Source organism: Miniopterus schreibersii (genome assembly GCF_964146895.1).
Source record: "Miniopterus schreibersii genome assembly, chromosome: 4".
Taxonomy (NCBI): Eukaryota; Metazoa; Chordata; class Mammalia; order Chiroptera; family Miniopteridae; genus Miniopterus; species Miniopterus schreibersii.
The window spans coordinates 37211030-37238894 of record NC_138105.1 but is presented as its reverse complement, the minus strand read 5'-3'; positions in this window follow the sequence as shown (position 1 = coordinate 37238894).

The window sequence follows — 27865 nt, the reverse complement described above, 5'->3', positions numbered from 1 at the left end:
ATCTTATCAAACAAAAATTGATTGAGCATTTACCTTGTTTCAAGCACTAGATAAGCACTTTGAATATACAGTTGAACACAACAGTAAAGGCCCCTATGCCATTCTAAGGGTAAAGGTAGGCTAATACAAATAAACATATAAGAGAATTTCTACTAGTGGAAAATAAAATTAAAAAATAAAACAATGGTGTATTTTACATGTTCAGGAAAGGGACGTTTAGAATAAGACCTATGTAACCGGAAGAATTTAACCAAATAAAAATTTTATGGATGAGAATTCTAGGAAATAAACAGAGAAAGTACAAATAAGTAGAGCATGCTTGATGTGTTAAAGGGGTAGATTAAAGGCTGGTGGGACCAAAGGAACATAAAAAGTGAAAAGTCACACTAAGTAGGGGCAGTTAGGTAGGAAGGGGGTGACTTCATATGCGACTTTAAGGAAGTTTGGAATCTATTCTAAAGGTGATTGGATGGTATTAGGCATAGGGAAGATATGATTTCATCTGGAACTGCATGGTGAGGAAATTTTAAGAGGACGTATTTGTAGCTATAAAAATTTATCTGGCATTTATGGCATGCCAAGAACTATCTTAATAACTTTGCATATATCATTTCAGTCATTACTTGAAATAACATTATGGGGTAGGTATTAATGATTCCATTTATATTCTAGGATGTTGAGGCTCAAAGAGATTAAGAAAATAAATGAAGACCATCTCACTAGTTAAGTAGTGGGGCCAACATTTGAACCCTCCTAAATTCACAACTATTCCATAGGTTCAAATTAAAAATCAAAACCTATGTGGTTAAGCAAGTTTAAAAATGTTATACAGTAAAGAAACATTGCAGAGAGGACATACTTAAGGTGTGATTTCAATCAATATTAAGGTGATTTTGACTAGGAGTATCGGCAACATTTCAATTCTGTCTTCAGTCTAAACAACATGACCCACAAGGCCTGTAAGAGACATATTTGCAAGAGGGAGACAGAATAACAAATTGTGTTTTCTGAAATCCTAATGAAAAACTTGAGTAAGCTAGTTTGGTCCACATGGAGTCTAGAACCAAGCGTCAGAATGAATCACGCTTCTGCCTGGAGACAGGGAGGAAGGGAAAGCCATTTTCTGGTTCCAGTGCTTGGAGCTGCCTACGCTACGCCTTCTCAGGTTGAGAAAACAGGATTAGTGTTTACCACACAATGGTAAGCGCTTTGTAGGAGCCGTTATAGACTTTTTAGGAGGAAAAGAGAGAATAATGATTATGCTCATGTGTACTCTTTTTCTTTGAAAATTACACACTTAGATGATGTGGTTGAATCAGTACAGGGCTCCTTTAGGGTGGGGACAGTTGTCTTTAATGCTGACTCATAGTGGAGCTTGGGTTAACTTGAACTTCCCATAGAGTGCAATACTATTTGTACACTGACTGCACATTATTAACATATTGAAGACTCCAAGATCAGCAGTAAAGACACTTGCTTAATTTCTTTAATCCATTCTTCTGAAAAAGTTTTTTTAATTAAAATATTTTCTTTTCTACAAGGCATCTATTCATATTCTTTAGAAAGGGGGTGCTATGTACACACATGGAGAAATCTTGCCTTTTATCACTGAGGACAAGCCCTAAAATTTTGTCTGTTAAAGTTAAAGGTAATTCTGGTTGAATGGTGCCTTCTCCGCCCAGTGCCAACCTTGGACAGAAAGATAGATCCCATGGTTCTGCTTTCCCAGAGTAAAGCTTTTGTTTATTGATGTTGATTGAGAAATATGATACATGCAGCATGAAAACTGATTAAATTGCCGGAATTTAGTAATGGTCTCAAGTGTTGGAAAGGAGTGGAGGGTCTTGGTCACCGTAAGATCTCTGACACATCAGCGCTAGAATAGAATTTTTGCTCTGGGATGTGAAGTGACTGCAGAGGGAATTGGGGAGAAGAAATCGCAGGCCCTTGGAAGATGGGGAGTAGTAAGCTCGCTCCAAACTTAAGGTGGAGAATTTCCTCAATTTCATAAAGCACAAAGAATTTTATTCAATTTCCTAGAGTAAAAGAATATTAAAAAACAAAACAAAAACAACAACTAGGCAGGATAATAACTTTTTCTGGAATCAAGCAAATTGAAACAACAAACATACATACAAATAACCTATGAACATACAAACAACCTTTTGGAAAAGTGGTCTTCCCCAATGTGGCTGGAATTGTAGCCACTTTTAGTATGGTAAATAAGACTAATAGATACCAGTGAAAGCAAGATGTGTGAAATTCTAACCAAGTATAAGAAATTAAACTACAATAAACTGATAGTCATGATATCATGAAGATGAGCATGCTCTGAAACAGATTTTATGTTGTAAATAGAAACTTAATTCTTGAATTTCTCTTGTTAGACTATCTTGAGCCTTCTGATATTGAGATCTAAGAAATATCCTAAGTTTACAACACAGTCAGTAATTTAAAATAGTCTCTTGCCCTCTTACCTCACCTAAATAAAATACTGATATCCAAAAAGTTATTTAAATTCAAGATGTAAAATAAAATAGGAAGTGTTTTTCTGCCTGAGAATAAATAGATGTTTTACGTGGAAGACGAGTTTAGAGAAGACTTGTTTTGTACTAATGGCTCAGATTTTATTTTATTTTCCTTTGGAGGGAGGGTCTATAATTTTCGTTGTCAAAATGTTCAAAATATTTTGTTTTTCAAAATAAAACAGTAAACTTATAAGTATCTCACTGAAGATAAAAATAAAATTCCTCTGAAAATTATTTCTCTGTTTGTTCTCTCTTTACCCTCACACTATTTCTCCTTTTCTTTGATAACTAAGTATCATGACAGGATATACTTATGGCACCAAAAGGTATGGTTAAGATCTCCTTTGATTATGATTTGCTAATGATTTACGTCAAAGTATAGAGTGAGCAGATGTCAATAGCGCAGGACTTTCCCTTGCATTGAAGTTGAAGTTTAATGTTATTTGTTGACCATTTTCCAAAAACACTGTGGCAACTCTTGGCTTATAACATACATTATTTTTGGAATCTTATCTGATACTTAATTCAGTACATTTCTTTTGGATCTTACTTCTAGTTTCAATAGGACTCCCTTGACGTGAAAGATCAATATCTTTATCCTCGGAAGTACTATCTATACTCGAGCTGTGTCGCATGCCTTCCACAGCACATCCACCCTGCGAACTCGAGTGACACAGTGACATATGTCTTCCACAGTATATCCCCCCCGTATATAATCACACACATGCATATATGTGTGCATATTTATATTTATATAAGTGTGTAAATATATGTGTGCTTTTCAGAAAGTAAGTGAATTTAACTTCTATGATTTTTTTCAACAGATAGTTACAGGATAATTATTAAGCAACTACTACAGATAAGTATTGTTTTAGATGCTGAATGTTAACAAAGAAGCCTGCAGACGAGTCGAGCGAATTGCTCTTTAATGAAACACTTGCAAGCTTTAAGTGCTATACACGTCAGAAAAAAGAGCACTCAGAAATCAAGAATATCGGTTTCGGTTGAAAAAGAAAAATTCAAAGTGATGGCAAAAAGAGGCAGGAGTAACAGGAGCAATGGGTTTATCAAAGAAGACAGAGTGACTTTCTGTTTATATTCCTATATAAATATTTGAGAGCTTTCTACATTAAAACGAAGTTCCAAGGTGGGCCGAAGGAAAATAACCAAAGGTTGCAGATGTGATCGAGAGAGAAGGCGTATCTTTCTATTTTAGGAAATGGTTCTGAGCGTAGGCTTACGGCAAGGAGTCGGTCGTGAGTTGGAGTTTACATTAGCCGGACAGCCGGGAAGCTGTGGAAACTCCAGGCCCTGATGCTGGGAGAGAGCAGAGCGCAGTGGCGAGCTGTCGGTGATGTTGTGTGAGAAAAGAAACAGGCCCCGGCCCGGGCCGCCTTGCTCCTTGGGGACAAGTCTGAAGCTACGCAAGGAGGCCATGCATTTAATGCCTCTGGACGCCTGTTAATTTTTCTCTACTTCGTGAACATGGATTTTTGTCCGCTTCCCTAGGCAGTCATTGAACAAGCCCAAGCTCTTTGTCACGAGGGACCAGACAAGGGGAAGTATGTAAACCCGCAACAACAGTATGTCTGTAATTGTTATTTTGGACAAAGGACATAACCAAATAATTTTCTATTGTACTTTTTCTTCTTCTTCTGTTTACAAAGGATATTAAGGTAGATTCTGGAAAAATATTGGTGACATTTGAAATTCTAAGTGCAAATAGTTTTAATGTTTTTTAAATGCTACATTTTTCCTACCAGTTTATGTGGTACAAAATAGCTTTGGTGTTTGTCGTTGTTCTTCATAATAAGAATAGGAGAGATTTTATAACGGAATCTTTGGTTTAATATTATTTATATATTAAAAGTAAATATATGCCCTGGCCCATGTGGCTCAGTTGGCTGAGCGTCATCTCGTGCACTGAAGGGTCACCAGTTTGATTCCCGGTCAGGGCACATGCCCTGTTGCAGGTTCAGTCCCCAGTCAGGGTGCATATGGAAGGCAACCAATCCATGTTTCTCTCTCACATCAGTGTTTCTCTCTCTCCCCCTCTCCTTTCTTCTCTCTCTAAAAAAGTCAATAAAACATAAAAAAAGTAAATATACATTTGGTATACCTCATCATAGTACTGTATGCTCTAGGATTTAATCAAATAACATTATCACCCTGGCCGGTGTTGCACAGTGATTAGAGTCCTGATCCCCAGCACTGAAGGGTCGCAAGTTTGATTCCTGATCAAGGACACGTACCTCAGTTGCAGGTTCCATCCCCCACCCCAGTTCTGGTGGGTGCAGGAGGAAACTAATCAATGTGACACATCGATGTTTCTTTTCTTTTTTTTTTTTTTAATAGATTTTTATTGATTTCAGAGAGTGGAAGGGAGAGGGTGAGAGAAACAGAAACCAATGATAGAGTCATTGATCGGCTGCCTCCTGCATATACTAGGGATGGAGACTGCAACCAGGGCAGGTGCCCCAAGCAGGAATTGAACTGCAATCTCCTGGATCATAGGTTGATGCTCAACCGCTGAGCCATGCTGGCTGGACGACAGATCAATGTTTCTCTCTCCCTTTTCCTCCCTCCCTCTAGGAAAAAAAAAGGGGGGCATTATCTTCTTCCCCATGCCTTTGCAAACAATATTAAAAGAGTATTTATTCTACTGGTAGTTATTAGGGCCCTCCAATTCCAGAGACTGAACTGGTTTCTGATTATTTAGTAATAAATCTAGGTAGGCACAGGCCCTGACTTCAAAGAGCTTACAGTCTAATTGATAAGAAAAATCTTTAAACAAAACTAAATCTTTGAGTAGTGCCATGATGTGAACTAGTGGAAAATTCAGCCAAGGAAAAACTTGGATGGTATGTGTTAAAGTGAAATAGAATATTCTGATCTGCAGCCATTCTCCTTATGTACAGTATATTTCATTAAATCTGGATAAGCGCAAACCCAGTTATAACATAAAACTATTACAAACACTTGGGAAGATAATATATTCCACATGCATGTTGATTGTTTCAAATTAAGGCTTTTGAAATATTAAAGACCATCAAATATTAATAGGATGTTGGCATCTATTCTGAATCTTCTAAGGGTACAGAATACAAAGCACATGCACACTCAGGAACCCAAACTTCATTTCACAGCCGCGGATTGCATCGGCTTCCTGTTCACATTCAAACACAATTAAGGTGTTGCTTGCAATCTGTGGGCTTTATTGTCTGAGTCTTCCTGGCCTGAGGGACCACTTATCTGCCTTCCACACAGCCAACTTAGGAGCAGTTCTGCTGACAGTCCCCTGCTTCACTTCTGAGGGGCTGATGTGGCAGAACCACGGCCAGGCAGCTGCTGGCACTCGGGTGCTCGGGGCCCCGCCGTGCGGCCCAGTGGACAGGCTCAGTGCGAGAAGACCGCACCGAGGCTTCACTAATGCTCATCAACTGAGGCGGCTTTTCTGGTTTTATCTTTGGTGAATGGCTTCTCACATATCTCTGAGCATTGATATGGAATAAGTATATGAAATATTATTTATTAAAATAGAATGTTGTTTAAATAATTTGAGAAAGCTTAAATTAAATCGTTATTTCCAAACAAACTCATAACACAGTAATGTAGAAATTTGCTAATAACCAATTCATTCTAGTCCTAGAAGATAAAGGTGTGATACTAACCTTCACCTCAGAAATCATGATTCACAGAGAAGGTGCTTTAAGTAACACTTCAAAACTACTATAAATAACTAATAAGGAGGTAAATCTTTTATATATTTTTCAATACTGAAAAATTCTGCTACTAATCATATTCTATTATTCTAATTAATCTGAAAAATTAGACAGGGAATTATAGAATTATACTTTAAATATTATATTATTTTATTTGATAAAATTGCCCCAAGCAGTTCATGTCAGTCCACTAACAAGAAGGAAACTAATAACTTTGTAAAATAAAGGAACATAGGAAAAGGAAAATAAAGTTTAGGTGTGTTTTAATCTTCTAAGTATGTTATTTGTTTCTATTAAGTCACTGTGTCTTTCTGTGCTATATAAAGTGATGAGAATACACAATACAGTTTTGAACTTTAATCATGTTACTCTAAGTAAAAAAATACTCTGCATAAATTGTCCAAAAGGAGCAGGGAAAAATATTATTTCTACGTCCTTTAAAATATTCAGAAACTGTGTAGTGTGGTACAAATGCATATTGCTATGTCCGCAAAGATGTTTAAATTTGATTAATTTTTTCTTCCACATTTCTGATGACTCTTAGGGCACTAACTAATGATTACTCTCATTGCCCACTTTTTAGAACTCTCACTAGTAGAATGCCTCCTGGGCTGTTCTTTTTGTTGTTGTTGTTAAGTAAATATCATTTTTCAAAGCGGAGTACCTAAGTTTCAGGACTACAGAAAAATATGTCAGTTTTGGTTGTGTAGGAAGAGTTACCTCTATACTTAATTACCTCCACCATCTACACTATCTCTCTTGAACACAATCAATTTATTTCATGTCTGTGGATATTGCTTTCAGTACTGTGAAGCATGACAGAGCAAAATGAAACACTAGGAACAAAATGTAAAGGAGGTTAGACCAGTGATTTTCAACCTTTTTCATCTCATGGCAGACATAAACTAATTACTAAAGTTCTGCAGCACACTGGTTGAAAATCCACTGGGTTAGACAAGTAAAGAATATAAATGATATTCACCACGCATAGAAATTGTATAATATTTGTATGTTAGATTTGCTGCCTCAATCTATAACTTGGCTCTATCTACAAAAATTATGAAGTCTCATTTTAAACTTGCCTGTTTGTTAGAATGCAGAGTAAGAAATACACAAGTAGAAAATTTTTACCAAAAGGAAACCAGTTCAGTTACTGAGAGGTTGGATATACGGTATCATAATTGCTGGTTGAAGGTGGGGGGAGGCGTCTGGTGTCTTTCATTCTCTGTGCCAATAAGTTAGGCACAAAAGGTTGGAAGGAATTGTGTCATGTAGAGTGTGGTTCATCAGAATTCTATTGGAAATGAAAGAAAGCCATCCCAGAAAAGTATGCACTGAAAAGATATGCAAATACTTTAGGAAGATCAATTTGTTCAGTAGATTAATTTTGAGCAAAAATGGGGGGAAACCTGTTGGGCGGTGGTTACAAGAGATTTTTTTTTAAATGATGATGAATCGAACTAAAACGTTGATAGTAGTAACATCAGCACACCCTGATGTGGATGCTGAAGGAGAGAGGGGTTAAATATCTTACTTACAGATAGACAGCTAATAGGAAGCAGAGCTAGGGTTCACACATAGGGTGTCTGAGTCTGGAGCCCTCTATGTTATATTGCTTTTAAGACTAAGGATGGAGATATATTGTAGATTCAAGTGAGATTCCTAGGCAGGATTGATAGGAACTGATCACTAAAAGGATGCAATAAGTGAGAGAGAACCGCAGGCTGGTATGCTGATTTGGGAACCGTCAGTATCTACTGTACAACTTGCATGTAAGTATGCCATGGAAGAGCAATGGACAGCATGTGTGGATTAGAAAAACTACATCTAAAAACGGTACTCTAGAAAAGTCCAAGATTTAAAGTATGCAGGGGTAAAGGGAGCCTATAATGGTGATTAACACAGAAGCAATAATATCACAAGAACCAAGGCAGGATAAAGTTTCAGGAGGTGCTGTCAAGAGAACCAAATCCTAGAGAAGGTATCATAAAGACACAGTGAAAGCTGCCCGTTGCTTTTAAATTTAATAATAATGACTTCCATTGGTGACCATGGAAAGAATGACTTCTGGGTGGTAGATGCCTAACCTAATTAAGTCTTAATTAGATCTCGAATGGACTTGAAACTGAACTTCACGATTTATATCTTGGAGAGTAACAGGCTAGAAAAGGAGGGGTGTGACTGTGCATTTTAAGTATATTCTAAAAATAGGTGTCACCTGGGAAAGCAAACTAAGCTTGGTTAGGACAGAGAATGAAATACCAAGACAGAGTAATCAAGGATCTACTAAGCAATAGTTTGAAAAAGAAGATAAGTATAGATCTAAATAGAAGAAAATAACTGAAGGAGCCAAAGGAACCATGACACCTGAATCATTTAAGAAGCCTGTATTGCTCAAATTTATACGACATGGGATTGGTCACACTGTGTCTTCTCTCAGGGATTTATCGCTTTTGAAAAATAAGTTCCTTTCCTTTTCAGTCATTACCCCATGTCACTTTGGAGTCTCCAAATCAGGTCTGTACCAACAGATATTTTTGGTGAAAATAGCACTAATTTCCTTTTCTGTGTGTGTGTGTGCATGTGTGTGTGAGAGAGTGAATGTGTGTGATTACGGGGAAAGGAGTTGAATCATGAGAGTTAGGGTGAAGTGCTGCACTTTATGACACAGCCCTTAAAAATCATAATTACTTCAAGCCTGTTTCCAGAGCTAGAAGGGCTTGAACCACACTGGTTTCTAAATACTCCAGCTTGGTATGCGCTTTATGACAGGAAGCTGGCCTCAGAGCAGGAATGCACGTAAACAAAGAAACGGGCTCACAGGAAGGTGTACTTAACTCAAATCCCGAAGGCTGCTCCCACTCGGAGCGTCTTTCTGCATCCTGATTATTTGCAGATGCTCCACATGATGAAGCCAGAGATGAAACCCAATAGTGACCCTCCCCACAAGCGGGGCCCTTCCCAGTGGGCTCTGAGTGTCAACCAGCTAAACCAAACACGGAGGGGGAAGCAAGAAACTGAATGCCATCCTGCTTCAAGATGCACGGCGTGTTGTTTTTTCTCCCTCAGGAATCAAACCTCAAGACTGAACTTTTAAAAGAGAGACTAAAAACTCAAACAGTGCAACTGCCCGCAATCATGACGCCAAACACGAAGGGTTAAGAGTTATAGTTGCCGGGTCCTTTGACGTTATAAAACCACACGCCTGCTGCCTGCTGAGCTTCAGATCCTATTGTCTTGCCAGAAGTGCATAGCTCTGCCTTTCTTGGCTGTAAAAATGCTAAGATGCCGAGGGCTACAAATTGTCTTATATAAAGTCATGGGAACTTCATAGAACAAAATAGATAAAGCAGGGGGGGGGAAAAGGCACTTTGTCAGTCTTAGTATGTCTGTCTGCAGGAGTAAAAGCAAACATTTCTCTGATCCCTGCAATGCTGTCTCCTATAAAGATGTAACCCCATTCTTTTGGAAGCCAAGGGCTGCTTTCTGTCCCCAAGCTAAGCAATGATGGGAAGTCTCAAGAAGGTGAAGCTGGTGTTGTATTCTTGGAGGTCTGCTGGCTGCCATGCTTTGTATTCATGGAACTGTAGGAGACCTTGCTGAAAAGGCCTGGCAGAGGGGCCAGGGGCAAGGACCACCACACTCCTCCCGCAGGAGCTCCCACTGCCCAAGCAACATGGGAGATGGATCCTGGAGGTGCCCACGGCTCTTAGAATTCACCCTCAGAGAGATGCAGCTGGGGTCTTCAGTTTTGCTGAGACTGCTGCAGAGAGGATTGCTGCTTGAGACTACCCACCTCCTGGGTTCTGCAGGAAGAACATAGGTAAACTCTCAAGAGACTGCCAGTGCCTTAGGATGCTGCTGAGAAGTGAGCCCCCACCTCTCCACACTGAGCCTGCCCACAGAGGGCCAGGACAGTGGGCAGGGGAGTGGAGGGGGGGAGGGAGGAGTGTTGCTGCTGTCAGGTAGGTGAGAAAGGATCTGTGTTTTCTCTCTCCTCTTCTGCTTACCAATACCTGAGAAGCTGGCATCAGAAACAGAAAAGGAAGGAGTGTCAGAGCCCCCTCAAACCCACCCCATCTGGTGGCCATTACAACTTTAGCTCATGCTTAACAGGAAGAAAGGAAAGGATTTTTTCTAATGTTAAAGTTTTAAAATGAACAAGGATGAGTCATAAAGACCAAGAGGAGAATGACAAACTGAAAGTAGCTAAAAAACAGTGTGATTGGGCCAAAGAATTATTAACAAATGTGGCTTGTGGGCACCAAGAATATGAACTTCAGCATCGTGTAGATGTGGGCCGTTACTGAAAAAAATGAAACCATTTCATATTTACAACTCGGTCATCTGAGGCTGCTCAATACACTCATTCCACATTACAGCTCAGTTTTGGAATGACTGCATCAGGCTCTTAAATTATTATGAAATCTCACTTTTGTGTTTTCTATTTATTGACATCGAAATTAGTGAGTTCTTCATTCATCCAAAGGTAATGCATTTCTATGTCTGAGTATTTCCTGACTCTTTGGGGAAAAATATGGATATTATCTTTTAAAGATAAACTTATTTCCTTTCTCACTGTTACACTCAAAATTTTCAAAGCCTTTGAGCTTGATGACAGGTATGACCTCACACTCTTCTAAGTCTACCGCCTGCAAATTATTTCTATTTCCATGTGCATTTGCATAGTGCATTAGTGAGTGCACACACACATTCTCTCTCTTTCTTTCTCTCTCTATCTCACAGATGCATGCAGTTTTAATTGCAGCTCTAGTGACGTGGTCCTTATTGGGCAATGGGAGGGGGAAATATACATAGCAACATGTCTCCTGGCCATAGTAAGCAGTAGGCGTGGCCTAGCTTCTGGTGCCCTTTTTCTATCAGGAAAAAATCTCTTCCCCAAGAAGTCACTATTTCCTCAGTGAGAAGAGGCCTTGCTCTATTGGGCCAAGTTTTATAAAACTGGATATTTTTCCACCCTTAGAATTTTTTTTTTTAAATAGCCAGAGCATGTAAGAGAGTATATTGACCAATTAAATCTGGGGACAGAGCCTGGGGGTGGAGGGAATGAACATACTGATCAGTCAATGTCTCCAAAAGCCCTCTGGAGATCATCAAAGCAGTGGCTAGGGACACCGTTACGCCAACAAAGCTTCGCCTCAAATGTCTGATTTGGATTCAATGATAAAGATGTCAAAATAGCATTTATTATTTTAATTCTTTTCCTAAAAGAAAATATTTTATTTCCGTTATGCTTTAAGTTTTATTGTTCCTGTAATTATCTTAAAAACATATTTTAGTTTCTCTATATATGATAAATAAAAAATATCCAATTTCACTAATGCTAAAATTTTTCTTTTTGGGGGTAACATATAAATGTTCTTTTTTTCTTACTTTGATTTGTTGAAAGTGAGTTTTCATTAGTAAGCATGTCATAATCGTGTACTATTATTGTATTTCCATCTCCACTAGCAAACCTATGCCTAATAGTGGACTTGCTGAGCTTGGAAAATAGGAAAATTGTACTTGGAGTTTTTTTGGGGGAAAGGCAAATTATTTTAAGTGAATATTTATATTCAGATGAAAAAGAGCTAATGAAACTGTAGAGGATTACAAAGTTAAGCTAGAGTTCTACCCCAAACACCCCACACTATTAAAGCTGAGGCCTAGGGAGAAATTATTTTCCTGCGGTCACCCAGTTAGATACAAATCCAATTCTCTCCTATATCCAGTGTTTTGATGTTTTTTCATCTGTTTTTCTTTTTCTTTGACTTAACCAACAAAGCATTCCTTGGACTGCATTTTACTGGATTTGGATATTTAATGAAGAGTGGGAGGCATTCTAAGAAGACAGAATAGCTGTGTGCTGCTACAGACATAGGTCTGCAGAAGGCGGAAGGAACGATAAATTATAGTGACTTCGGTGGGAGAAGGGTCATGCCGGGGCGTACTGGGGAGAACAGCTGGAGAAGCAGGTCTAAATTCTACATGCCATTCCCTAAACATGACTTAGGAGGCAAAGTGGAGTCATTGCGAAATCTTGAAAAAAGTTTTTCTTTGGAATCAGAAATTTGGCAGCAAAATTTCTAAATCTTGAGAGGGACTAGAGCTTCATTGAACAGGGAGGACTGGAAATGCTATTTGAGTCATCAACATAGAGGAAATATTTAGAGCTATGGAAATTTATGAACTCTCTGAGGAAGTGAACTTAAAGAGCCATTGGTAAACACAGTGTCATGGAGAAACTTAGACATATGGGCTAGTGGGAGGGAGAGAGGAAATTAAAGTAGATAGGGAAAAACATAAAAGTTGAAAAGGATTGAGTTTTGTGCAATGTCAGAGTAACAAATGAAGAGACAGTTCAAGGAGGAAGACATCTATTAAGTAGAAAATGATGAAAAACTAAAACGTACCTTTGGATTTTGTGAGAAAAATCTTTGTGAGCTTCCAGACTCTGTATGCAGTAAGCTCCAGCTTTCCAATTGTTTCAGAGGAGAAAAGTGAGTAAAATTATTCACTTATTCAATAAATATTTATTGAGCAGCTACTATGTGCTAGGTATGTTCTACTGATGCTTTTCATGTTATTTATGACCAACTCCTTGGAAAATCCCTTCATTCTTGACTTTTTCCAGCAGCTTTTCTCTAGTAAGTGTGTAAAACTCCACTTCAAGAGGCTCAATAATGCCATCATCACTTCAAATCATTCTGTGCAAGAGCCCTCAGACAGAATGATCTTTGGAGATTTCTCTCTTTGAGACTGTATTTTGGCTCCAGGTGGAAAAAATATTTAAGGATTTTTATTAAATTCCTGTTAATTAGTTGGGAAAACAATCACTGTGGCTTGTAGGTGAGAGGTTTATATTTTTATATGTACATGTTTAGTAAGAATTTCAGAATAGGGACCTTTGTTCTATGTCTCCTATAATTTGTTATTTGGTTTGGGAAGATATGACAGGCTAGTGGAATGAGTGGCAAGAATATCCCTTTAACTCCCAGAGCAAATACCTCTTGGATGCTACTTAACCTCTAGGTCAGTGTTCTCAAGAGGCACTGAAATTCTCTTGGAAAGAAAAGAGTGAGAAGACACAGTTTAAGATCATAGAGAAAGGATAATATAAACATAAGTAATATTATTTTACTAAAATTGTCTCTGGTCCAGACTCTTAGGGGACTAAGGCCAGGCTCCTCTGCCAAGGGATGTCAATTGATTCATTCATTCTACAAATATATTTTCCATAACTACTGGGTTTTTGTTATTGGGGCTAAAGCAAGGGACAAGAGAAACAAGGTTATTTTTTAAGTGGCTCTTATTTTCTAATATGTGGAATTATATAATAAATAAATAGTTTTGGGTATTTTGAAGTACTGTGAGGAAAAATAAAGATAGGTAAGGAGAAAATAGTGAAGAGTGTATGTGGGGGACTGAGCTAGGTGATGACTTATCCTATATTCTGAAACAGTGATATTAGAGCCTGGACTTGAATGAAGTGAGAAAATGAGTGACGAAAAGATCTGAAGGAAAAGAAACAAAAACCAGTAATGCCCTGCAGAGAGGAAGAACCAGGGACATGTGTGAGAAATGAGAGACACAGCGGGGAGGGAGTCCTAGAAATGTACCTAGAGAGGCACTAAAGTCATCATTAGGTCCTGGCTGTTAATTGGGGCTTTATTCTAAGGGTGATGGAGGCCACCAGAGGGTTTTGCAAAGGAAGTGATACTATCTGATTTTATTTTAAAATATGAGACAGCTACTTTGTATAAAGTAAACTGAAGTGGGATAGGAGTGAAAAGAGAGGAATCAGTGAAGCAGCTCGTGCAGGTGTACAGGAAAGAGTCCATTAGACTAAGATGGTAGTTATGAGGGGCACAAGCGGTCCAAGTCAGGTGGGAGGGGGAGAGGGGGAGACGGGGGGAGGGAGGGGGAAAGAGAGAGAGGGCTTGTTTCTTTGCAATCTGCGGATGTAATTATCCTGAATATGCATGAGGAAGGTGAAGCAGCTGACATGGATTTATTTTTAAGAGCATGACTTTAATTTTTAAAATATTTGATTGATTTTAGAGGGAGAGGATAGGGGAAAGAGAGGGAGAGAGAAACACTCGTTTGTTGTTTCACTTACTGATGCATTGTTTCACTCTTCTGTGTGCCCTGACCAGGGATCAAACCTAAAACCTTGGCATATGGGGACGACGCTCTCACCAACTGAGCTACTCTACCAGCGCCTGGCATGGATTTTTGGCAACCTGGTTTAAATTGTTTATAGAAAATTTTTGCCAGTAAACATGGGTGTTATAGATACAAGGAAAGATTGTGGTATCTGAAATCTGAGATAGAAAATTTTTAAAACTGGGCATGCTCAGAGAGTTGTGGTAGGATACAAGGCCATTTATAAAGAGAAGGGAATCTAGACAAGTCAAAGCTAGACTTCTTGAACAGGCACTGATTATCTCCATTGCTTTCAAGGTGTGAAAAGTCATCGGTGAAGCCCATTAGCGGGAAATATGGACAGAAAAGGTCCAAATTGCCCAGCCGGTGTGGCTTAGTGGTTGAGTGCCGACCCATGAACCAAGAGGTCATCACATGCCTGGGCACATTCCTGGTCAGGGCACATGCCAGGGTTGTGGGCATGATCCCCAGTAGGGGACACTCAGGAGGCAGCCACACAATGTCTCTCTCTCACTGATGCTTCTATCTCTCTCTCTCCATTCCCCTCTCTCTAGAATCAATAAAAAACATATTTAAAAAAAGAAAAGGCCCAAATATAACTGAAAAAGAAAATATTAATATACATTTCTGATACTCTTATCCAAGGAATGCATTAAGAAAGCAAAGGAATATTATGCAAGATATAAACCCTAGAATTTCAGCACCAACAAGAAAACAATTCATACTTCTAATCCCCCAGGATAAATTACTTCTGATTTGGAAATCAAAGATTGTGCCTAATAGCTTAATAGTGCAAAGAGACTTAACACATTTATATACTATCTTCGCCATTTGAGACACTTTCGGTTTCCAGTTCAGATTCTCCTAAAGAAATAGAAGATGCCAAATGTAGAACACTTATTATGAGACAGGGCTACACAGTCACATGGGCAGAACTTGGCCTTCCAGATGCTGATTTTTAAATGTACTACAAATGTGTGTTGAATGTCTACTCTATACAAGACACAGCAACAGAGCCAGTGAAGTACAGGAGTGCCAGGTAGGCTCCTACCTGCCTGCGCAGAATTCCGACTCTCAGGGCCAGACGGGTGGGTCCAGTTCACTGTGAGATCTTATGCTGGTTACTCAACTTCAACCTCAGTTTCTTCCTCTAAACAAACGAAGATAGATAACATTTACCACGGGTGATTGTTTTTTAAATTTTCATATATCAACTCTATTTGGATAGACTTCTCATTCAGTACATTCAGTGTTATTTTGGTGATAACTTTTGACAAATATATCAAAAATAGTGTAACCACCACCACAGCATTATTTAGGACATTTGCATCACCCTTAAAATGTTCCCTTGTGTCATGTTGTAATCATTCCTTCCCTGGGGCCCAGATTTACCCTGATTGTTTTGTGTGGTAACTATTAAATTATTAAATGATTCTCAGACTCTAGACATTTCCAGTAGAGATGTAAGGGAAAATACCATATTCAAGAAGTAATATTTAGGGCTAATACACAGAGGTTCCAGTTAAAAATAAATGAGGAATTGCAAGACATAGACCCTTTCTGGAAAATGAGGCTTCCTTTGGTTTAATTAGTGCACGTGTTCCTTAGACTGATGCATCAAGTTACGTGTCTCTATTCCATTTTCATTCTGTATGTGTAGATAATAGCACACTTAGAAATATATAATCTCCAAGGGTCAGTCTTTATTGTCACAGACATGGCAATTTATGTTGTTGCAACTCCAGCAATCAAAAAGTCTGTTAATGGCATCATAAAACTTGACACATCATTTTTTTCCCTACAGAGAAGAAAATTAGGAAGTTGAATTTCAATATAAAAATGGCACTCAGAAAAGTGACCACAGATAAATCTAGAAGCTATTTTCAGAAAGAGGTTTCATTTCCCATGTCTTGTACACTAAAAGTATGTATCTGAAATTAATTCATTTTTTTTTATGTGATCAAAATCCAAAGCAATACTCAGGTTATAATTTTTCCCATCCCCATATCAAAGTCTATTCAATGCCTAGAATTGGGAGGCTAAATTTGGGAGGTAACTTGACTGATACTGCTTTTCTCATTCAAAAGAGAATGTATACTAGCTCGGAACTTGAAATTTGAATTTGGGTTTTGCTTCTGAGAAGTAGTGATTAGGGTTTACAATTTGCAACCTCAACTCTTAAATAAATCCAGGATTTATTATTGAGATCACGTAGGCTGCCTGCAAATGCAACCCTAGGCTTTCTGCTTATGCTTAGGTACAACTTGGCTGAAAACAGCTTAATCAGAACTTATGGAAATGCCATCACTTTTCGTATGTAAAAAATTCACTCCACCATATATTGCATTTATGTGTACAACATTATTTTGCATGTTAGCTTTGCTGTTACTACGATATCGATTATTACATTTTTTAAGCCCAGATTTTGTTTTTTTAGCCCTTTATATGCTGATCGATTGAAGACGGTCAATCATTATTGTGTGCCGGCTGCACATTCAGGGAGTGTCTGCATCAATGCACACGTTTCCTTTTAATCACATGCTCCTCAGTGTGCAAAAGGAAAAGAGAACTACCAGCAGGCTGAGGAAAACCTGGTATTTGCAACATGGAACGCAGCCGGGACCCACCTGTATTTCAGTATAGACCAATTGCAGCTATATGAAAAGGAACTGTTAATGAGTTTGTGGTGCAATGTTTGGAACTAAGAACTGTATGAAATAAAACCTCCTTCTTCCCTCTTGAACACCAGCACAAGGAACTGCCAAGAACCCTTCTCTCATTTTGACACAATAGTGGTCTCCCCCTTATCCAAGAGGGTTACATTTCAAGACCCTCAGTGGATGCCTGAAACCATGAATAGTACCACACCCTATATAAACTATTTTTTCCCATATGTACATATCTAAGATAAAGTTAAATTTATATATGAGGCACAGTAAGAGATTTAAAACAATAACAATAAACTAGGACAATTCTAACAATATACTGTAATAAAAGTTATGTGAATGTGGTCCTTCTCTCTCTCTCTCTCAAAATATCTCATTGAACTGCACTTACCTTTCCACCTAAAGGAAGCACTTCACGGCTTCTCTTTGGCATATCCGAATTATCAGCATCACTACTCTTGCACTTCGGGGTCATTACCAAGTAAAATCAGAGTGACTTGAACCCAAGCACAGTGATACCAGACAGTGGATCTGACCCCCCAGCCGCTACTGAGTGACTAACAAGGGGGGAGCATCTACAGCATGGAGACGCTGGACAGAGGGAGGGCTCCCGTCCTGAGTGAGAAGGGGCCGCGGGGTTCGAGACTCCATCATACCACTCAGAACAATGCACAATTTAAAAGTCATGAATCACTTATTTCTGGGAATTTCCATCTAATATTTTTGGACGGTGGTTGACCACATACATTTCTTAGGTAATTTCTATAACCAGGGGCATGAAACCACTGTTTTACTAGGCCTAAAGAATAAACAGGGAGTCCCAAAAAAATGTATATACTTTTTTTTTTTGATAGCTCAATTGATGTTTCTTTCTCTTCAGATTTAATCCATTGGAATTAATAATTGTTCAAAGTGTGTATACATTTTTGGGGGCACTATGTATTTTACATTACAACCACATATATATCTACATACTTAAATTAAACAAAGTTATACATAAATTAAAATTAAACAATAGTGTTATTAAATTATACTTATCCTTACCATGAGTAATACACTCTGTTATTTTTAAGTCTAGTCTGTTACATTTAAAAAAATGCTCTTCATAATTTACTATATTGATCTCACAACCCACTAATGGTTTGCAAACCACATATTGGAAAACAGTAATGGCTGCATCCTGCAATGGCTTAGTAGAATCTGTGTACACCAGCAAAAAGTTGAATTTAGACTTTTTGAATATAGTTTCCTCGTAATATAAAACCCTGTTCTTAAGAGAAAATAAAAAGTGTTAATTTTGATTAACTTTTGTCACATTGAGCATCTAAACTGTTATATAAATATAATATTATTGGTGTAGGAATCAGGAGGCAGGCTTCTATTTTTGCCTTCCTGATAATTAGCAAAATGTCCTTGGGCACTGAGTCCACCTATAGGAACCTCAAGAATTTTCTCTCTCTCCCTCTCTCCCTCTCTCTCTCTCTTTCTCTCTCTCTGTGTGTGTGTGTATGTGTGTGTTTAATATTTATGCACATGTATGTCTTTGCCATTTTTGATATTTAATCATGTGCTTGTGTTATTTTGATAATAATATAAAGAAAGTAATTTGAACTGGATTACTTATAAATTTCTGTTTCGGTTAAAAAACAAATATTCTGTTAATTGCTCTCAGTAAGTTATAAACATGTAGTTATTTAGAGATAGAAAACTATAACGAGAACTTGAAATAGAACCGGGGAGGAAAGGAAGTGAACTGCCCTGCTCGGTGGGCTTCCTGATTGTTCTCCTAGGACACATGGAGTTCACAATTTTTTTAGGATAACCAATCAGAACTACTTCATGGTACGGATGGTACTGGTGGTGGCTAGGAAAATTGCTAGCCTTATAAGAATCCACACATAGCCCTGGCCGGTGTGATTCAGTGCACAGAGCGCTGGCCCTGCACTGAAGGGTCTCAGGTTTGCTCCCCAGTCAAGGGCACATACCTGGGTTGCAGATTTGTGCCCGGTTGGGCCACATGTGGGAGGCAACCAATTGATGTGTCTCTCATATTGATGTTTCCCTCTCTCTCCCCCTCCTTGCCTCCCTCCCACTCTTTTTTTTTTTTATATATATCTTTATTGATTTCAGAGAGGAAAGGAGAGGGAGAGAGAGAGAGAGAAACATCAATGATGAGAGAGTCATTGATCCGCTGCCTCCTGCAGGCCCCCCATTGGGGATGGAGCCCGCAACCCGGGCATGTGTCCTGACCGGGAATCGAACCCAGATCGCCTGGATCCCAGGTTGATGCTCAACCACTGAGCCATGCCCGGCTGGGCTCCCACTCTCTTAAAAAAAAATTAATGGACAAAATATCCTCAGGAGGATTAACAAAAAAAAAAAAAGAAAGAAAGAAAAAGAATCCAACACATAATCTCTGCTTAATGGCTACCAGTAGTCCCTAACCCTGTTTCTTAACTTATTTAAAAAAAAAAAGACCCATGTTTCCATGTCTTAAATGACGTCTCAGACTTCTCTATATGAGACAGTAAAATGTGAAATATTCATCACAATGTTTTCTTCCACTGCATTACTTTTTTAAGAACAAGTACTGGCTAAGTGATACTAAAATGTGGTGCATCTTTAATAATCCTTAATAATCACCCTTAAAAATCATTCAAATTAATTGATTTGATTGCATAAAATTTGATTGTATGCTTTTAACTGTCCTTTTCAACAAAGGTTATAGTTAAATGTAATGTAAAGCCACATAAACATAAAATTTCTCTTCATGTTACTGCAAACCTTCACAAACCTTCACTTAACATCTCCTGTCCAGAAGTTTTGATGTAAAGCTTTCAGATTTTCTTCTGAATTATACTTGGATGTGACAAATAAGATGTCTCTATTAAATCTGTTGATCTTTTTTCAAGACATATATTGTCTGACGATTTCAGTATACACATAGAGTGATACAAACTCCATGTTTCTGTGCTGTATGTATTTAGAGCCAGCTTTAGATATCAAAGATCTGTTCTCTACTGATGTGAATTGAACTACAGGGTGAAAGAATAGCCTTTTGTGAGGCTAAATGAAGCTCAAAAGACATAGCTAAGTGGTTCTGCTTCACCCTGTCAGCAGATTTCACCTTCAGTACCATGAGATGATCTTTCCCTGTACAACCTTCATTTCATGTGTCTGTTGGCGTGAAATAGGCTCTCAACAGAGGCTAGTAAAGTCCTTGGTAACTTCAAGATTCTTTTTTTCTTTCAGGGTCTACAAATAATTGAACAAATAACACGATAACCTTCCTAAATTGGGGGACACCCTCCCCACACCATTTCCCACACTTTCAAAGCACAGAGCTTGCATGGTAAGAAAAAATTTTTTAAAAATCATCTCTATGTAGAAATTAGATTCTGCTCAACAATATCATAGGCTAAACTATTTGCAAACTTTCACAGTTTAAGTATTCTCTTTTTTCTGTCCCTACCCAGGGGCCCCAGTCCTTTCCTCTGACTCATCCTGAAGGATGGGCACACTGTAGGGAAGGGGTAGTGGGCTCTTCAGAGCTATTGGCACCAGCTCTAGAGTGCTGTCCTTCACCCCAGGGTGGCAGATGGTCTCCTCCCAATGGGGGGGAGGGGAAGGCAAGGGGCATTAGATGGAGTAGGTGGGTTGGGGCAGCGCCCCACAGGCACACGCATCCATAGCCCTGCCTGATCCCCTCCTACGTGTCTCAACTCGGGGGGGGTGGAGGTTCTGGGCCAGTGAAGTTTATTCAGGGTTGTGGCCTCAGCCTAGGTCCCATAATGGAAGCCACACGTTGAGCTTGGGGGTTTCTTGCTGAGGCAGGGGGTGCCTATGCCAACCACCCCCAGGCACACACCTCACGAGCATCACAGCGAAATCTGCGGGGACGCAGAGGGATCCAGCTCCACGATGCCCTGAGGGTCAGGCTCTGCAGGACCGGGCTCAGCTTGACCGCCTGACCGCTACTGGCCAGTCCCTGCTGAAGATGATCTCCTCTTGGAATGTGTGAGCCAGGTCCCCGTGTCACAGAACATGGAACTGGCCGTGCAACTGCCGCCAATGGCCCCCCTCCCCCCTCCCAGCGAAGGGTCATGGGCCTTGAGCTTTGGGGCCACTGGCCCACGTCAGGCCAGCCCCATGGCCCTTTGCTCTCACTGGGCAGTTTTTGGGCCACCAATCTAAGATTGTTCATACACACACCCATACCTCTCAGTCTGCAAGAGTAGAGAAATTAAAGCCCAATTGAAAATGTATGTTGATATCTGTTCTTGTTTTGAGGGTAAAGTTTTAACTGTAGTCCTTATAGCAGTAGTTACATAAAAGCTGTGTCACAGACATGAAAGTCCTAAAGAACAGTAGAGAAGTTAGAAGTTAGGAACCCCCGTGCTGGGATTTTAGGGGTCTCAGAAGAGATATGTTTCTCTATCTCTTTACCCCACCACAAAAGTACTTTTACTCACTTGCGTATGTCCTATATGTCATGTTTAGTAATGTTTCACTTCTAAAACTGTACAACCCATTAAGAAAAACAATAATAATAAAAACAGAATACCCAAAGTGTGCATAATATGTAATCAGCTCTAAACTGGCTTTTGGTCCAAGGGGCTATCTAAGACTCAGAAGTTAAAACTTGGATGGTCACCCAAGTGGTTAGTCTATCAGAAGTGAAGGGTGACATAGGAAGTGAGAAGTTGGGACAAAACTTCTAGATTGAGCTACTCTAACTTTACTCAAACACATCCGAGAATGTGCTAAACTCCCTTATTCCTTGCCAAAGGCTTCTTTCAGAATAAGACAGGACAGCTTTTGACACTCCACAAGTCTAATGTGAAGCCAGGGAAAGTATTAATATAGATGAAACACTTCAAATATTAAACAATTTTCACCGCATGCTCTTACTTACGGCTATCAATTATAATAAAATAACAGTAATTATCAAACTGATTTATTAACATAATGTTAATTAGATCATTGTTATATATCAGTATGTATTGTTATATATCATATAGGATCATTAAGGAAAATAGAAACTATATTAGGTAATTTAAACATTGAAAACAAGGGTTTGGAAGTAGAAAAACTCTCTGAAAGGCTAAGACGGTGAAAATTGGGATACAGGTGGATGTCACTAGGTTTCACTTTTGCTGCCTCAGTTTTGGTTCTGAGAGTCAGAAATTTGTTGCTTCTACCTTAAGTTAAGAAGCTGTAGGAAACGGGAGCAAATGACATAACTGGCCACTAGCCTCAAAGCCTAAGTATTGACAGGGGAGGTGAATAACTGCCGCAACAACATTTCCCATCTGCCAAAGCCCTTGTGCCCATGCCCTCTGCAGCTACAACAAAGGCCTAAAGTGGCAGTGTGGTTGGCATATCTGTGCTTGGTATTTGAAAAACCAACTAGGCCAGCCGGGCTGGCACGGCTCAGCGGTTGAGCATCGACCTACGATCCAGGAGATTGTGGTTCAAGGGCTCGGTCCCTAGTAGGGGGCTTGCAGGAGACAGCTGATCAATGACTCTCATCATTGATGTTTCTATCTCCCTCTCCCTTCTCTCTAAAATCAATAAAGACATATTAACAAACAGAAAAAAAAACCCAACTGGGCTTAAAATACACTAGAAGAAAATTCACTAAACTATTAACAGTGTCTCATCTGTGTTGTGAGAGTAAATGAGATTTTGGCCTTCAAAGTATGTTAATTTTTTAAATGGGATTGTATCATCAGTAGCAATTCCAGTTCTACTGATGTATTAGTTTCCTATTACTGCATAACAAACTACCACAAACTTAATGGCTTAAAACAACCCACTTATTATCTTAGAGCTTTCATGAGTCAGGAGTCTAGGTTCAGCCTGACTGGGTCCTCTACTCAGGGTCTCTCACAAGACTATAATCCAGGTGTGTGCCAGGGTTGGGATCTCATCTGCAGGCTTGACTAGGGAAGAATCCACTTCCAAGCTCATTGGATTATTGACATAATTTATTTTCTTACAGATGTAAAACTAATGGGGGTTTGCTCTTCAAGGCTTCTCTGAACTCTGGAAAGACCTAATTCTGCTTTTAAATGGTTTACCTGATTAGGTCAGACCCACACAGGATAATCCATCTTTTTATTAACTGGAAGTTTGCTGATTAGAGTCTTTTATTAATTCTTTTAATCTTCCCATATCAAGTAACATCTTGGGAGTGATATCCCATTATATACACAGGTCCTGCCCACACTGAAGGAGAGATTATTCAATCTCTCCTTTGTGTCACTGGGGATCATTTTAGAATTCTGCCTACCATAATTATGAAAAAAAAAAGAGACCTTATTTTAACTGAGAATTTTCTGCCTCACTTAGTTTGGCACAGCCTTTCTAGCTTGTTCTTGCACTGGCTCCATCAGAATATTAGGAGAGTACATTTCTGAGGAAGGAAGTGAGGGGGTTATGAGAAGTGTTACTTTTCTCTGCAGCAGAGTGATGATTTGAATTGGTACAATTTAATCCCAGAATTTTAGGTTACATCATCCCAGAACTAGAAGTTGCTATAGAATGAATCTTGACACTTCCCATCATTTCAAAAAAATAAATTTTTAAAGCAGAACCAGAATATGGATTGTACACTGTAATAGCTAATTAGAAGTGTAGCCTTGGCTTCTTGACCTCCTAATTCAGTAGTGTTTTTCATAATACCAATTTATTTTGGCCATGAGCTTATTATAAATAAATTTGTTTATTAGCTTTAAAACTGTTTTCTAATTTCAGTAAAGAATGATGTACAATTCCAATCTTGTGCCTAATTTGTTGTTTTAATTATACTAATTTCCAAATTAGGCCTCATGCTCGTTCCATTTATGTTACTCCAAGCAATGGGTATTTAGAACATAGCAATACAAAGAAAAGTAGATTCAAAAACGAGATAGATGCCTGGTTACCAGATCTTCTTTCCCTTTTATCTCCGTGGTGTGCTCTCTCATCTCTTTTAGGCCTTTACCAATGTCACTTTATTATTTAAAATGAAAACACTCTCCTAATTCTTCTAATCTCCTTTTATCCAAGGAATTGATCACTAATTTGTTATTTTTGTTTGTTTATTGTCTGTATTTCCCCCGTAGACCATAGGCTACATGATGGCAGATATTTGTGTCTGTTATGTCCACTGTTATATCCTTCGTAACTAGAACAGTAATTGGCATGGACTAAGCACTCAAAAAGTACGTGTGGAATGAAAAAAATAAAAGAGTGAATGAATGAATGAATGAATATTTAGTTGTAAGAGGTCAGGCTCATCCTGGGAAACAACAAGGCTCAGAGAATGCATGGGAAATATGCACAAGTGCCTGGGGAAAACTGGGAAGTTTTGTTATTAAATTACTAGAAAAGTTTAGGTGGTGACAAAGTTTGGGTCATCAGGACTTTAGACTCACTACTTTAGATAACAAAAGCTATCACAGTCTCTGATATGTCTTGATGAGCAGTTTGGAATTCCATGCAATAAGGCCCTTGATCAAACCAGTAACTTCCAATTCTGCTATCCAGGTCCTAGTTAATGTCTAGTTAAGAGGAATTATCATAGGACAAGATCTTAAGCAAACCCATTAGCTACTCTTTTAGTATTTCATCTATCTATCTCTATCTATCTATCTATCTATCTATCTATCTATCTATCTATCTATCTATCTATCTATCATCTATCTATCATCTATCTATCTATCTATCTATCATCTATCTATCATCTATCTATCTATCTATCTATCTATCTATCTATCTATCTATCTATCTATCATCTATCTATCTATCTATCTATCTATCTATCTATCTATCTATCTATCTATCTATCATCTATCATCAATCATCTTCCCAGAAAGTTGCAACAGCTCTTTAGACACCCACAGAAATATTTTAACTTAATGTAGTACAGGCTTAGATCTTTCCTTTTCTAAAAATCAATGTGAGTACTAGCCTTTTAGGTTCTATTTCTGTATTTTTATTTTTTGAGAAACTGACATAGAATCCTGCATATTGTTCAGTACCTTCTGAATAATGTTAAACTACTTTTTCTTTAAATTTAGTAGTTAGCAAAAAGCAAAACCAAACAACACACACACACACCAGCTTCCACAGGAGAGTGGACATAATTTTCTCTTCATTATAATGAGTTACATAATAAATAGCAATTCTTCACCTTTGCCTTGGTGCCGGTATGCTTAGAACTATTATTATCTTCTTAAGGTGACCAACTGCCCTGGTTTACCTGGAATTCTGGTTTCTCCAGACACTTGACTTCCAGTAGTAAAACTGGGCAATTTCAGGCTAATTAGAATGGTTCCTCATCCTACTTTTGATTATAAAAGGAATATATACTTGTCTTTGAAACTTAAAAATTATAAATTTATAAAATGTATTAGATAACTATATTTTATATATTTATAAATTTGTAACATTGATTAAAAAATAAAATGAGTTGTAGGCACACAGTCCATATGGAAAATTCTATTTAACTGATTGGATTTAGCAACCAGAACTGAGGGTGAGAGAGAGTAACTAAAGGAAAGGATTTGAAAGTCATTGATGTGGAGGAACAGCTAAAGAACAGATGGTCCCTTTATGTGCCTTGTTGCGAGAGGCAGGACATATACTAAATGGTAGTGGGGGGATGGATGGTAGAGAAAACAGGACGAAAAGCTTCTATTTTCATTATTGGCTAAAGCTCTTTTATCTATTTAAACATTTTTGTATCAAGATTTTATGTTCCTTGATAATTTCTTCATTCATTTTCACTTTTATTTTTTATTTTTAATGGAGACTTCCTAGTCTTTAAACAGTGTTAAAAATTAATGGGTTAGGTAGGTGCTAAATTGTTTTTTGGTTTTTTTAATGTCTAAAATAAGATATTGATTTAAGAAGCTTTGGCCTAAACATTGTTACTGTAAAATGACAAAGCTCTGGGTAGAAATGTTTTGGTTGGAAATGACGCAGAAAGAATTGCAGCCACTGCCACATGTTGCAAAGTACTCCCTCCTGCCCCTGTATCACTGCTTTCGCATCCTTACTGAGCCAACATATTGTTTTTCTGTCCAAGTAATTTTCAGTAACACCCACAGAATCCCCAGCAGTGATTGTGTCTAACATAACAACTGGCAAAAAGTCAACTTCATGTGAGCAAAATGGCATCTCAGGATTCATGCCTCCGAATAAAAATCTCCCTCCACACTCCGAAAGAGGGGAAAGGAAATGAAGAGGCCCATGGTTATGAAATTAAGAACTCATTAGCCACTAATTCCAAGACAAAATAAATAAATAAAGCATACATATTTTATAACCCAGTTCCAGCTTCACAAAAGAAAGCAAAATTATATAATTCTACCCAGAGAGCATCTGTGTGATAGCGGCGGTTTAATAATTAAAACCAGATTTTGTAGAGGAGTTTTTCCCATAAGATTCCGGACACATTCGAGGAGTCTTTCCTGTGTCCCAGGGACTGTGCTGGCTCCTTTCATTTACATTATTAAATTCCACCAAACATAGATGACTTGTAATGTTTTATATTCACTTTGTATCATACCATCATTTTATACTCTACAATGCCAGTTTACCATTTGACTTAGTTCACCAATCAATGAATGTATCATTTTTGAAATAGCAGAAATATAAGAGAAGGGAAACTGTGAAAGTTGCCAAAACATTTGCACTCTTTTGCTCAGTTTTTTTAATTCAAAACATTGCTCTGTCGCATGGAAGATTGGTCACCTAAATGTAGATTTTCACGCACAAGACTCGATGCCCACAAATCCCATTATGAAATAATAGGATCTATGAGGTCTCATTTAAAAATATGTCCCCTGTGGTTTGAGTTGAATTTCGTCACGTGCACCTGTTGAATGAACAGACCCAGTATTGGCTCCATCTCCACAAGCTGACAGCTCAGCCTGGGCTCTGGTGTAATGTTTTTTGTTTTGCTTTGTTTTGTTTTTCAGTAGAGTCTTTAATCACATTAGAAGCTATTATAATCCCCCAGCCAATCAGATAGCTTGCTCCTGGAGTGGCCTTTCTGCCCGGGCCCCACTACTTTATGAGTAATGGATTTCCGTGACATTGATGAGATGACATTATCCCCTCCACATAGTTTCTTTTTGTCCTACACTTGATGCTTCCTTTCTGTACCAACAGAAGTCTAGGACACTCAGGAGAGTGTTCAAAGAGTTGGAATAAAGGAAAACTTTTTCTCTACCCATTTTTACTGAAGATATCGTTTTATTTGTTCTGTGCTCTGTGAAAGCAACTCTCTCAGTATCAACTCACTTTTCTATTTTTAAAGCTAGGATGGAAAAAAAAAACATTTTAAAAATGTACAAGCCACACTCATATTGCTCTAAAGTGTCATGCCCTGTTCTGGGTATTAACAAACCACAGTGGTTTTAAAGATGACCTATGTCATTACCTATGATGACCCTGGATTTCAAAACTGGCTATTCCTCTTCCTACCTGTGTAACTTCTGAAAAGTGACTCAGACTTTCTAAATGGGAGTTAACCCATCTATAATGTGTGAAAAATGGTATCTACATTTTAGCATGTTTTGAGGAGTTAAGGAAGTAATGAAATTATGAGTTTGGAGTGTGCCTGTCACATAACTGCAGGTTTAATAGTTGTCACTATTGTTATTACAAGACATTAGAAAAGTAATTTGCTTTCTTGACACAGCTAGAAAACTAAGCTAACAACCCACACCTTTAATAAATATAATATATATGTTTTATGGTAAAGTTGTACATTTTTTAAAGGTCACAC